Source organism: Carcharhinus amblyrhynchos, chromosome 33, assembly GCF_965287045.1.
Source record: "Carcharhinus amblyrhynchos chromosome 33, sCarAmb.v2.hapA, whole genome shotgun sequence".
Taxonomy (NCBI): Eukaryota; Metazoa; Chordata; class Chondrichthyes; order Carcharhiniformes; family Carcharhinidae; genus Carcharhinus; species Carcharhinus amblyrhynchos.
The window spans coordinates 14,330,803-14,342,967 of NC_137356.1; positions in this window are offsets into that span (position 1 = coordinate 14,330,803).

Sequence of the window (12,165 nt, forward strand, 5' to 3'; positions counted from 1 at the left end):
GCCCTGTAACCCCATGTGTTGACTGTGGCCAATTCACCTAACCTATGCATCCTGGGACGCGAAAGGGCAATTTATCATGGTCAGTCCTCCTGACCTGCATATCTTTGGAGTTTGGTAGGAAACCGGAGCGCTCAGAGGAAATCCACGCAGATAAGGGGGACGTGCACACATCATTTGGAACTTCTTAGTGTGAAATTGATGGAACGTTGGGAATATGGAGCTGAGTTAAGATGCAGATCAGCATGGTCCAGTTAAATGGCAGAACAGACTTGAGGCTCTTGGTGGCCTGTCCCTGTTCCCCATCTTGCTATTGCCCCTGGATCAGTCTGTAGGCTGCAGCAGGAGTGACTGAACTTGGATGGTGGAGCAGAGCTCCACACAGCTTTGGAAGTTCCTATGGTTGCTAGACCCTGTTGAAAGAGCACTCTGTTCCCCACCCGAAGCCAGCGCAGCTTGATGCTGGGCAGGCTGGGGATGTGAGGAGGAGGATCGATGACTTTGCTGAGAATTCACCCTTGAATTTGAGAAACTTTGTTTGAAAAAAAAACCTTCTGCTCCCACAGTCGCCAAAACAGCAGAACAGTGTGCGAATGTGGGCAGTTCTGGGTATGTTTCTGGCCAGTTTGACTGCACACTATATTTGTTAGCCCTCTTGTGCTGGAATGCACATCTGTGTGAACAGATGTTGACTGCAGTATGTTAATAGGCATTTTGCGCTCCATTAATGGTGTGTGTACATGTGTCTCTGTGTATATATCTATATATATATATCTATATCATATACATACATACATACACACACACACACACGTGGTGCCTTGGTTTATTGTGTGTGTGTGTGTGTGTGTGCGTGTGTTGTGTGTGTGCTTGTGTTCTCAGAGGACAGGCAGTTGCCCCCCCCCCCCCACCCCCCCTCTCCCAAACACAGAAAGCAATGTGCTCTCTCCGCATGTGGCCTGTGTCCAGGAGCCCCCAGTATCGAGCCTGGGCAGCAATATTAAATAAAACAATCAAAATAGTTCAATCTGTTGGTCGGTTGGATGTCTTCGGAAAACAAAAAAAATGCAGTTTTATTGCATTTTTATTTTTTTATGTTTTAATTTAGAATAAAAGTTTTTATTATAATCTGTGCAGTTAGATTCTGACTGCAATGTTCACGCCATTGGCTTCTATGTTGCATGCATATCATCACCAAACAGCCAAAGTGATCATTACCTAGACTAGATTGGCCTGAGAAGTAGGATTTAGAACGTCACAGTATATCAATTGCATGTTAATTTCTAGGGCTTTTTATGGTGTGTGTTCCGCTGGGGCAAGTCCAGTATTTCCCATGTTGCGAGTAGTGAGATCACTGCAGGGTGTATTCATAGATTTATGGTATAAACAAATCTCACTTTATATGTCAGGCAGTAGAGGTTTTCAATTGTAAAATACTGGCTATAAGTAAGCTGTTTTTCCTTTCTGTATCATTGACTCCGGGCCGAGTCACGGTACAATGGCAGAGTGATCAGGTGTTGGCAGCCTCCACAGTCATCCCCCTGACCCGGGTGCTGAGAAAAGCCTGGGTTTCAGACAATGAGCTTTCAATTGTGCCAGGACCCTGCCCTTGCTGTTTCAATTGGATCAAATCAATGCTTCACCTTTCGATGTTGGTGGGTTACAGAGACCATGCAGAGTCATCAGGGTCTCCTGATTATTGGCACTGGCACAACCTAAATCTCACTCCCTCACACTCCCTCATTCTCCCTCACACACTCCTGTTCTCCCCTGCTTTCCTTCCCTCTCCCCCTCCCTCTCCCCGTCTCTGCCCCTCTCTCCCCCACTCTTCCCATCTCTTCCCTCTCTTTTTCTTACCTTGATCATCTCCCTCTCCTCCACCCGCAGCACCTTGCCCTCATTGCCCTCTGTACCTGTTCATTTCTCCTCCTGTACCACCACCTTTGCCTCAACTACTCTTCCAAGCTTCCCTCCACTTCACTTCCACCTTCCCCGCAAGCCCCCCTCCCCCCCCCCCCCCCCCCCCCCCCCCCCCCACTCCCACCTTCTCCCACAAATGCCCTCCCCCTCACCCCTGGCCTCCTCCCCAAGCCCCACGCCCCCCCCTCACTCCCACCTTCTCCCCAAGCACCCACATCTGCTGTTTTTTGTCTTGCCCTTCCCCTCTGTCTCTGATGATGAAGGCTGGGAATTGATCACATCTTCTCGTGAGCTAGCCCAGACACCTCACCTGTTTACCCACGAGGGTTCTCTCTCGAGGCGCCCTGTTGCTCCCTGAAGGGTTGGCCCAGAGCTGCAATGATTTCCAACGCCTGATCCCTGGAGCTATGTGCCGTGACCCGAGTTGTGTTTGGCTGTCCTCATTAAAGTTGATAAAGTGAGGCAATCACGTACGGATGTGAACAAACTCAAACAGTAGGAAATTGCTTATTATGTGGAGCTTGCATGAATAATGTTTTATTTAAAAAAAATCTAAAAAAGCTATAATAGATGATTTCTATTTATTTTGTGTTTTATGTGAATAGTACAGTGAGTGAATGTACTCTTTCACCCCTCTCTGCCATTATGTTGTGACGATCTCAGGACTTTGAGAAAAGCGCATTCTGGCATTGTCCCGGTAGATCCCTTCCTCTCTCATGCTGACCCAACATGTTCTCCTCCTGTCCTTGGTTTGCACAGATGCAGAGTTTAACTCCTCCTCAACCCTCAGCCACTGAGGTAGCAGCCTTGACATAGTGGTTATACTCAGCAAGGAGAGCGATTGAGCCCGGGCACAATCTCTGCCTCTCTCTCTCCCCCTTTATGATGTCTCCCATTGTCTGATTAAAGGATGAATCTGCTCGTAGGGTCCGTGTGTGTTTTCTGTTGCTGCTCCACGAGACGCTGGCAGGGTACCTTCCTGTGAGACCCCCTGTGTGAGCACAGAGACCTCCCTGGCAGCAGTACAGCACTCAAAGCCAATCAACACTTCCCTTTCCCTACCCGCCTCCCCCCCCCTCCACCCCCCCACCTCCGCCCCCTCCAAACGATGACAATGTTGGAGGCCATGTCACCAGCAATAGCCACCCAAGAACACGGCTGCAGATCTGCTTTTGCTAAACCAGGATTGAGGAAAGATGTTGGGTCTGTTTACTGCTTGAGAATGTATACACATTGAAACTAAAAGTCAAAGCTGTGTGTGTTTTTTATATATGGTATTTTTTCTTTTGGACGGTTTGGATAAGATCATTAGGTAGGGAAACTAGATTAACTCTTAATTAGCACCTACTCACTGTGTCACACAGTGCGACACATGCTCACCGCGTGTCACATGGTGTGACACATGCCGCTGTCACATGGTGTAACACATGCTCGCCGCGTGTCACACGGTGTGACACATGCTCACCGCGTGTCACATGGTGTGACACATGCTCACCGCGTATCACGCGGTGTGACACCCGGTCGCTGCGTGTCACGCGGTGTGACACCCGGTCGCTGCGTGTCACGCGGTGTGACACCCGGTCGCTGCGTGTCACGCGGTGTGACACCCGGTCGCTGCGTGTCACGCGGTGTGACACCCAGTCGCTGCGTGTCACGCGGTGTGACACCCGGTCACTGCGTGTCACGCGGTGTGACACCCAGTCGCTGCATGTTATTTTCACATAATTCTCCTGGAGTGGTTTCTTTTCCACCTTGGCTATGTTTAGCCACTGAGTATCTGTGCTGTACGTTAGAAAGCACTTGGCTTTGTGTTCACCGTTGTTGGGGAACGGGGTTGTGGGGGGAGGGGGGTGGGGGTGTTGGTGTTCTACAATTATCACCAGTGTCCCGGGGTTGGGGTGGGCAGGAGGTTCCTGTTCCGAATTGCTATCCTGGGATCAGACACAATGCTAAAGGGGGCTGGACGAAACACCCACAAGAAGCATTGGAGGAAGAGTTGGAGTGCAGCCCTGTGGAGAACGCCTGCTTATGATGCCAGTCACAACCTTTTGTTTGCTGTTCTAATCCGCAAGGCACATGTCAGTGAGTGGAGTACAGTTCCATATACTCCACTGAGGGCAGGATCAGGGTCTGCTCTGATACGAGAGTGTGTTCTTGGTCTACTGTATCCCTCCACAAGAGCAGCTCTCTCTCAGCTCAGTGGATGCTCATGTTACATATTCTATTCTCTCAGTCACTCTCCCTCTCACTGTCTTCCCCCCCCGCAACCCCTCTCACTCCCTCTCCTCTCCCTCGCCCTCACTTTTCCTCTCGCCCTCCCCCTCCCTCTCTCTCCCTCTCCCTCAGTCCCTCTCCCTTTCTCTCCCTCTCCCCCTCTCTTTCTCCCTCCTTCCCTCTTCCTCTCCTTGCTCTCTCCTTCCCTCTCTTTCTTTCCTTCCCTGTCCTCTCCCTCCCATTCCCTGTCTCTCTCTCTCTCCCTCTCCCTCTCTCCCTCTCCCTTTCCCTCTCTTCCACTTCTTCTCTTCCTCCCTCTCCATCTTCTTCTCTATCCCTCTCCCTCTCTCTCCCTTCTCTTCCTTCCTCTCTCTCTACCCCTCTCTCTCCCTCTCTCTCTCTCTCTCTCCGTCCCTTGGCTCCTGAGTGCCAAATGATTGTAACTGAAACGGGGTTAGACTCTGGTTCCATTTGGTTTTTATCTGTCAAGCGCAGATTGAAAGCCCCTTACTCCGTGGGCTGGAGAGGGGAAGGAAAGTGGATGAAATGTTTAAAAGTGATGGTTCTGGCATTAATTATTGTGACAATTGTGACACCAAAACCGGTTAATTATGATGACGATTACCATGTTTGATGACTTTTTATTCCACTGTGTTATCTTTTAAAAAATGGAGACACTGTTAACCCCAAACATTTGTGATTTGACCACTCGAGTTGCAGGCTGAGGTTGTGTTCAAAGAGGGTGAGGTTATTTGAGAAAGCCTTAGATGCTGCGACTGGTATTTTCCAAATGCTCCCCTCTGAACAGGCAGGGCTGAATCCTCACCGTACGAACCAAACTCCACCTCCCAACACACACTGGTTCAAAATCCCTTTGGACAAATAGGTCATTTTTCACCCCTGGTGGGCAGCCATCTTTGGGTTTTACAGTGACTGTTGACGTGAGACACCATTGCGCTTTGGCCTCCACTTCGAACCGGGCGCGAGCTGCACTTGGCGCAACGTGTGAGCGGGAAAATTACAGGGAAGGGAATTCCAACGCGCGCACACCATTTGATTTGATGTTTTAAAGACGTGATCATTTTAGACCAGGGGCTTGCAAGTGAATCAACAAATTTTAGTGTTACGGGCACCCTAAATGATTGTATTTTTAAACTCTTACCAATATAAACACCAGTAAAAAAAAATGTACTTTCATCCCAGCAATATGACCTGTCTGTCGTTATTGAATGCTTCAGAGTATCAGAGCGATTCAATTGCTGCTTCCCCTTCATGCCCCCACCTCCCCCCCAGCACACACCCACTCTGACCAAAAGACAACACCTCTGACAGCGCAGCACTCTCTGTGTGTCAGCAAGCTATCTGGAATGGAGTTTATGCACCCTTAAGACCCAGGCCAGAAGCTCCAAGGAGTTTTGTAAGTGACCCTAAACCCCAAGTTTTACATGTGATTTTGGCATTATGGTGAGCACAAGGTGTTTCACTCCAAGTATGATTCAGGTCACCCACTCGGGAATTTTTATCAAACAGCTTATTTAAGAACACCTTTAAAAACATTTTTAAGAACAGTTACAATGTAACAAAAAGAATTAGCATAACTTTGACCAATTATGAGACCTAAACATGACTGAGTATAATTCTAAACAACTAGCTATCTCTGTTGTTCCAAATTAAAGCAATACCCCATAAACATGCACCCTTCTTCAGAATTGGTTAGCATTAAAGTAAGTATGCTCATATGATATTAGATTTCCAGCTTCTGTCCATTTGGGCGGCCGGGTAACACAGTGGTTAGCACTGCTGCTTCACAGCTCCAGGGTTCTGGGTTTGATTCCTGGCTCGGGTCACTGTCTGTTTGGAGTTTGCACGTTCTCCTTCTGTCTGCGTGGGTTTGCTCCCGGTGCTCTGGTTTCCTCCCACAGTCCAAAGATATGCGGGTTAGGTTGATTGGCCATGCTAAGAAATTGCCCCTTAGTGTCCTGAGATGTGTAGGTTAGAGGGATTAGTGGGTATGATATGTAGGGATATGGGGGTAGGGCCTGGGTGGGATTGTGTTCGGTGCAGACTCGATGGGCCTCTTTCTGCACTGTAGGGTTCTATGAGTTCTATGGACAGAAATATAAACAGCAGTTTTCAGAGAAGGATATACCCTTGAGACAGCAAAGCAGAGAGAAGTAAACCTAGTCTGTGGCAGCTTCCAGTCTTCAGACTTCAGAGGCAGGATAGGATACCTCTCTCCCTGCAGCTTCCAAAACATCTACTCTTAGACAGCAGAACTTCCAACTCCAGAGAGGACAAGGAAGAGGCACTGCTCTCTTTCCAGATCCAAACAGCATCTGAAAAACGAAGCTGGAATCTGCTATGAAATATAGCTGTCCCCAGTCGTATGCCAGGACCTGTCAACTTTCCCCATCAGGCTCTACTCAGCAATCCCAGGTGAGGGAACATTTAAACAACAAATAATCGTGATGTCAATTACAGTGCCTCAGTGACGATGGAGGTCACCAGCTGTGGACAAAACAGCTCTGACAAAATACCAGGGACTATTCAAGACATCCTGCAGAGAAACATGTTTAAAATAGGAAGCAGGAGTAGGCCATTCGGTCCTTCAAGCCTGCTCCACCATTCATTTTGATCATGGCTGATCATCAGATTCAATATCCTGATTCCACCCCCCCCCCCCTTCCCCCCATATCCCTTAATCCCTTTAGTTCCAAGAGCTGTATCTAATTTGTTCCTGAAATCTCACAACATTTTGGCCCCATCTACTTTCTGTGGGAGTGAATTCCACACATTCACCGCTCTCTGGGTGAAGAAATTTCTCCTCACCTCAGTCCTAAAAGGTTTACCCTTTATCCTCAAACTGTGACCCCCTAGTTCTGGACTCCCCTACCATCAGAAACATTATTTCCAAATCCACCCTGTCTAACCCTGTTAGAATTTTATAAGTTTCTATGAGATCCCCTCTCACTCATCTAAACTCTAATGAATATAATCCTAAACAGACATAGTCTTAGATGACAGACCTGCCATCCCAGGAATCAGGCTGGTAAACTTTCGCTGTACTCCCCCTGCAGCAAGGACATCCTTCCTCAGATAAGGACACCAAAACTGCATACAATACTCCCAGTGTGTTCTCATCAGCGCCTTGGACAATTGCAGCAAAACATCCCTATCCCTATACTCAAATCCTCTCATTATGAAGGCCAGCCTACCATTTACCTTCTTTACTGCCTGCTGTACCTGCGCACTTACTTTCAGCGACTGATGCACGAGGACACCAAGATCTCACTGAGTATCCACCTCTCTCAATTTACACCCATTCAAATAATAATCCGTCTTCCTATTATTCTACTAAAGTGGATAACCTCATATTTATCCACACGCACAGCCCGTCTAAATCACACTGAGAAACATCTCTGTATCCTCCCTATAGCTCACCCTCTCACCCAACTTTGTATCATCTGTGAATTTGGAGATAATACATTCAGCTCCCTCTTCCAAATCATTAATATATATTAATAGTTGGGGTCCTAGCTCAGATCCCAGCAGAATCCCACTAGTCGCTGACTGCCAGTCAGAAAAGGCCCCGTTTACGCCAACTCTTTGCTTCTTATCTGCTAACAAGCTTCCTATCCATCTCAAGACATTACCTGCAATCCCATGTGCTTTAACTTTACATAGTCGTCTGTTATGTGACACCTTCCACTAAATAAACCACATCCACTGGTTCTACTCAGTTAACTCCACTACTTACATCCTGAAAGAATTCCAACAGATTCATGGAATCACTATAGTGCATGATGGGCCAAATGGCCTCCTTAAGTCTGCACTAACCCCGACCACAATCCCACCCTGGCCTTATTCCCATAACACTACATATTTACCCCATAAACTCCCTGACACTTGGGTCAATTTAGCATGGCCAATCAACCTAACCCTTACATCTTTGGACTGTGAGAAGAAACCAGAGCACCCGGAGGAAACCCACGCAGACACAGGGAGAACGTGCAAACATCACACAGACAGTGACCCAAGCCAGGATTCAAACTCGGGTCCCTGGTGCTGTGAAGCAGCAGTGCTAACCACTGTGCCACCCCCAAGTATGATTTCCCTTTTGTAAATACATCAGACTTTGATTATATCACTACCTTCCAAATGCCGAGTTACAAAATCCTTGACAATGGACTTGAGCAACCTCTCCAGTAGCGACATGAGGCTCACTGGCCTATAGTTCCCTGTTTCCTCTCTACCTCCCTTTTTGAATAGCGGGCTTACATTAGCTATCCTCAAATCTGTGGGAACCAGTCCAGAGTCCAATGGATCTACAATTTCCAGGACCGCTTCCTTACGTACTCTGGGATGCAGGAACCGCCTTCAATCCCATCAATTTCCCTAAAACCATTTCTCTACTAATACTGATTTCCTTCAGCTCCTCACTAAAACATGTTTCTCTCAGAACATCTGGTACATTATTCATGTCTTCCTTTGTGAAGACTGAAGCAAAGTAAAAGTGTAATACCTCGGCCCTTCCTTTATTCCCCATTATGAATTCTCCCGTGTCTGGCCTACATTACTTTTTGTCAATCTTTTTATATACCTTCAGAAACTATTACAGTCAGTTTCTATGTTTCCCGCTAGCTTACTTTCATACTCTATTTTTCCCTTCTTAATCAATCCTTGGTCCTCCTTTGCCTTTATACATTTCATAAAGGCACAGTCTCATCACACCTCCTCCCTTAAGGAAAACATGAACCGTCAATCTTCATTATTCAAATCCTTTTAGTTTCAAACTACTAGTACTCTACAATACTAGTAGGGTTTCCCACCGGTGTACTGTAGTGTCAGTGAGGTACACCACCACACCATTCCAAATTCAACATTCCCCAATGCCAGTAAACAGTGCCAATTCTTAGAACCTAGAATCCCTGATGTGCAGAAGGACTCCATTCAGCCATTAGATCTATACTAGCCCTCCAAAAGCCAAGGCCCACCCCCGTAATCCAATGCATTCACCAATCCACCTAACCTATACATCGTTGGACTGGGAGGGAACCAGAGCGCGGAGAAAGGGGTCAGAGTGCGGAATGAGGAGTCAGAGTGAGGGATCAGAGTGCAGAGGGGCCAGAATGCGGAGTGAGGGGGTCAGAGTGTGAGGAGAGGGATGAGAGTGTGGGGTGAGGGGTCACCCTCAGGAGGAAACCCATGCAGACACGGGGAGAATGTGCAAACTCCACACAGACGGTGACCCGAACTGGAAATCGAACCAGGGTCCCTGGCACTGTGAGACAGCAGTGCTAACCATTGTGCCACCGTGCCACCCAATCGATCATGGTGAGGGAGAGTTATAGCATACAGTACTGGTGGAACAAGGTGAGTGAAAAGACGTGCTGATTGTTCATGGGTGAGATATCGTCAAGTGCAGGTAAGATACAAGGAAGTGACTGATCACAGACCTGGCGTACCATGGTCAGTCAATCACACAAACCCCTCATACCACTTGCTGACCCCTCACCCTGCACACTGACCTCACTGCGTGCTCTGACCCCTCACTGCGCGCTCTGACCCCTCCGCGCTGTGACCCCTCACCTGCATTCTGACCCCTCCGCACTCAGATCCCTCACGCCACACTCTGACCCCTCACTCCACACTCTGACCCCTCACCTGCATTCTGACCCCCCTGCACTCTTACCCCTCACTCCGCACTCTGACCCCTTACTCTGCACTCTGACCCTTCTCTCCGCATTCTGACCCTTCACTGACCCTTCTCTCCAGACCCTAACCCCCCCACTCTGCACTCTGACCCCCCCCCCATTCTGCACTCTGACCCCCTCACTGACCCTTCACTCTGCACACTGACCAAGAGCTGAGTGAGGGGTCAGTGAAAGGGCCAGTTTGATTCTCTCTTGTTGAAGATGGTCATTATCTGGCACTTGTGTGACATGAATGTTACTTACCGCTTCTCAGCCCAAGCCTGGATATTGTCCAGATCTTACTGCATTTGGACATGGACTGCTTCAGTATCTGAGGAGTTGCGACTGAACATTGTGCAATCATCAGCAAACATCCCCGCTCCTGACCTTATGATGGAAGGAAGGTCATTGATGAAGCAGCTGAGGATTGTTGGGCCTAGGACACTACCCTGAGAGACTCCTGCAGAGATGTCCTGGAGCTGAGATGACTGATCCCCCACAACCACAACCATCTTCCTATGTACCAGGTATGACTCCAACCAGCGAAGAGTTTTCCCGCGATACCCATTGACTCCAGTTTCTCTAGGGCTCCTTGATGCCACACTCAGTCAAATGTGGCCTTGATGTCAAGGGCTGTCACTCTCACCTCACCTCCGGAATTCAGCTCTTCCGTCCATGTTTGAACCAAGGCTGTAATGAGGTTAGGAGGTGAGTGAACCTGGCAAAACCCAAACTGGGCGTCACTGAGCAGGTTATTGCTGAGCAGGTGCTGCTTGATAGCACTGTTGATGACCCCTTCCATCACTTTACTGATGATTGAGAGCAGACTGATTGGGCTGTAATTGTCCGGGTTGGATTTGTCCTGCTTTTCGTGTAGAGGACATACCTGGGCAATTTTCCACATTGTTGGGTAGATGCCAGTGTTGTAACTGTCCTGGAAGAGCTTGGCTAGGGGAGCGACAAGTTCTGGAGCACAAGTCTTTAGGAATATTGCCAGAATGGCCTCCATCTGTCTGTAGGGAATCTATCCTCATAGAACCCCTACAGTGCAGAAGAGTCCATCAAGTCTGCTCTGACTCTGACACAGTATCTTCCCCAGGCTCTCTTCCCCTTACCCTAACCCTGCAACTCCACACACTTATCGTGGCCAATCCATCTAACCCTAATCTTTTGGAGTGTGGGAGGAAACTACAGGAAACCCATGCTGACATGGGGAGAACGTGCAAACTCCATACTGTCACCCAAGTCTGGAATTGAACCCAGATCCTTGACACTGCGAGGCAGCAGTGCTAACCACTGTGCCACGCACAGCCCCTCCATCAGTGAGGATGGGGATATTTGTGGAACCTCCTCTGTCAGCGAGTTGTTTAAATATGCACTACCATTCATGGCTGGATGTGGCAGGGCTGCAGAACTTAGATCCTGAACAATTGGAATCACTTATCTCTGTCTATTGCTGCTTTAGTGCAGAACACTCACTGCATTAGTTCAGATTAAAACAAACAGGGTATCAGTTACAAAATAAAATCAAATTACTGCAGATGCTGGAATCTGAAACCAAAAGGGAAAGTGCTGGCAAATCTCAGCAGGTCTGGCAGCATCTGTTAGGAGAGAAAAGAGCTTATGTTTCAAGTTCAGATGACCCTTTGTTAAAGCTAGAAGGCACAGAAAGTGGGAGATATTTATACTGCAGGGGGAGGGAAGAAGGACAAGTGATAGCCACAAAAACCAGGGGAAAGGCTGATAATGGCAGCCCAGAGAGAGAATATAAAATGTGAATGGCCAAACAGCAGAGAAGCTGAAATCAGAGGGTAAAGTGTGACAGATGAAGATGTGGGGGGAGTGGGGATAGGGGGAGTCTGTATGTTCTTCCCATGCCTCCGTAGATTTCCTCCAGATGCTCCGGTTTCCTCCCATCCTCCAAAGATATTCAGGCTGCGGGGGATTGGCCATACTAAATTGCCCCTCAGCATCAGGGGGACTAGCTATTTGTAAATGCATGGGGTTATGGAGATAGCGCCTGGTTGTGATTGTAGTCGGTACACACCCGATGGGCCAAATGGCCACCTCCTGCACCGTAGGATTCTATCTATCCTTGTTCTGGGAGGGAGGGGAGGGGCTGACGTGGGAGATGGACTGCACACTGTTAAGGGCCCTGTCGACAAGTGTAGATGGGAATCCACATTTGAGGGAAAAGGAGCACGTATTAGAAGCACCACTTTGGAAGGTGGCATCATCGGAACAAATGTGACAGAGGTGAAGGAGCTGAGAGAAAGGGATGGAGTCCTTACAGGATGTACGTTGTGAAGAGTTGTAGTACACATAGCTGTGAGAGTTAGTC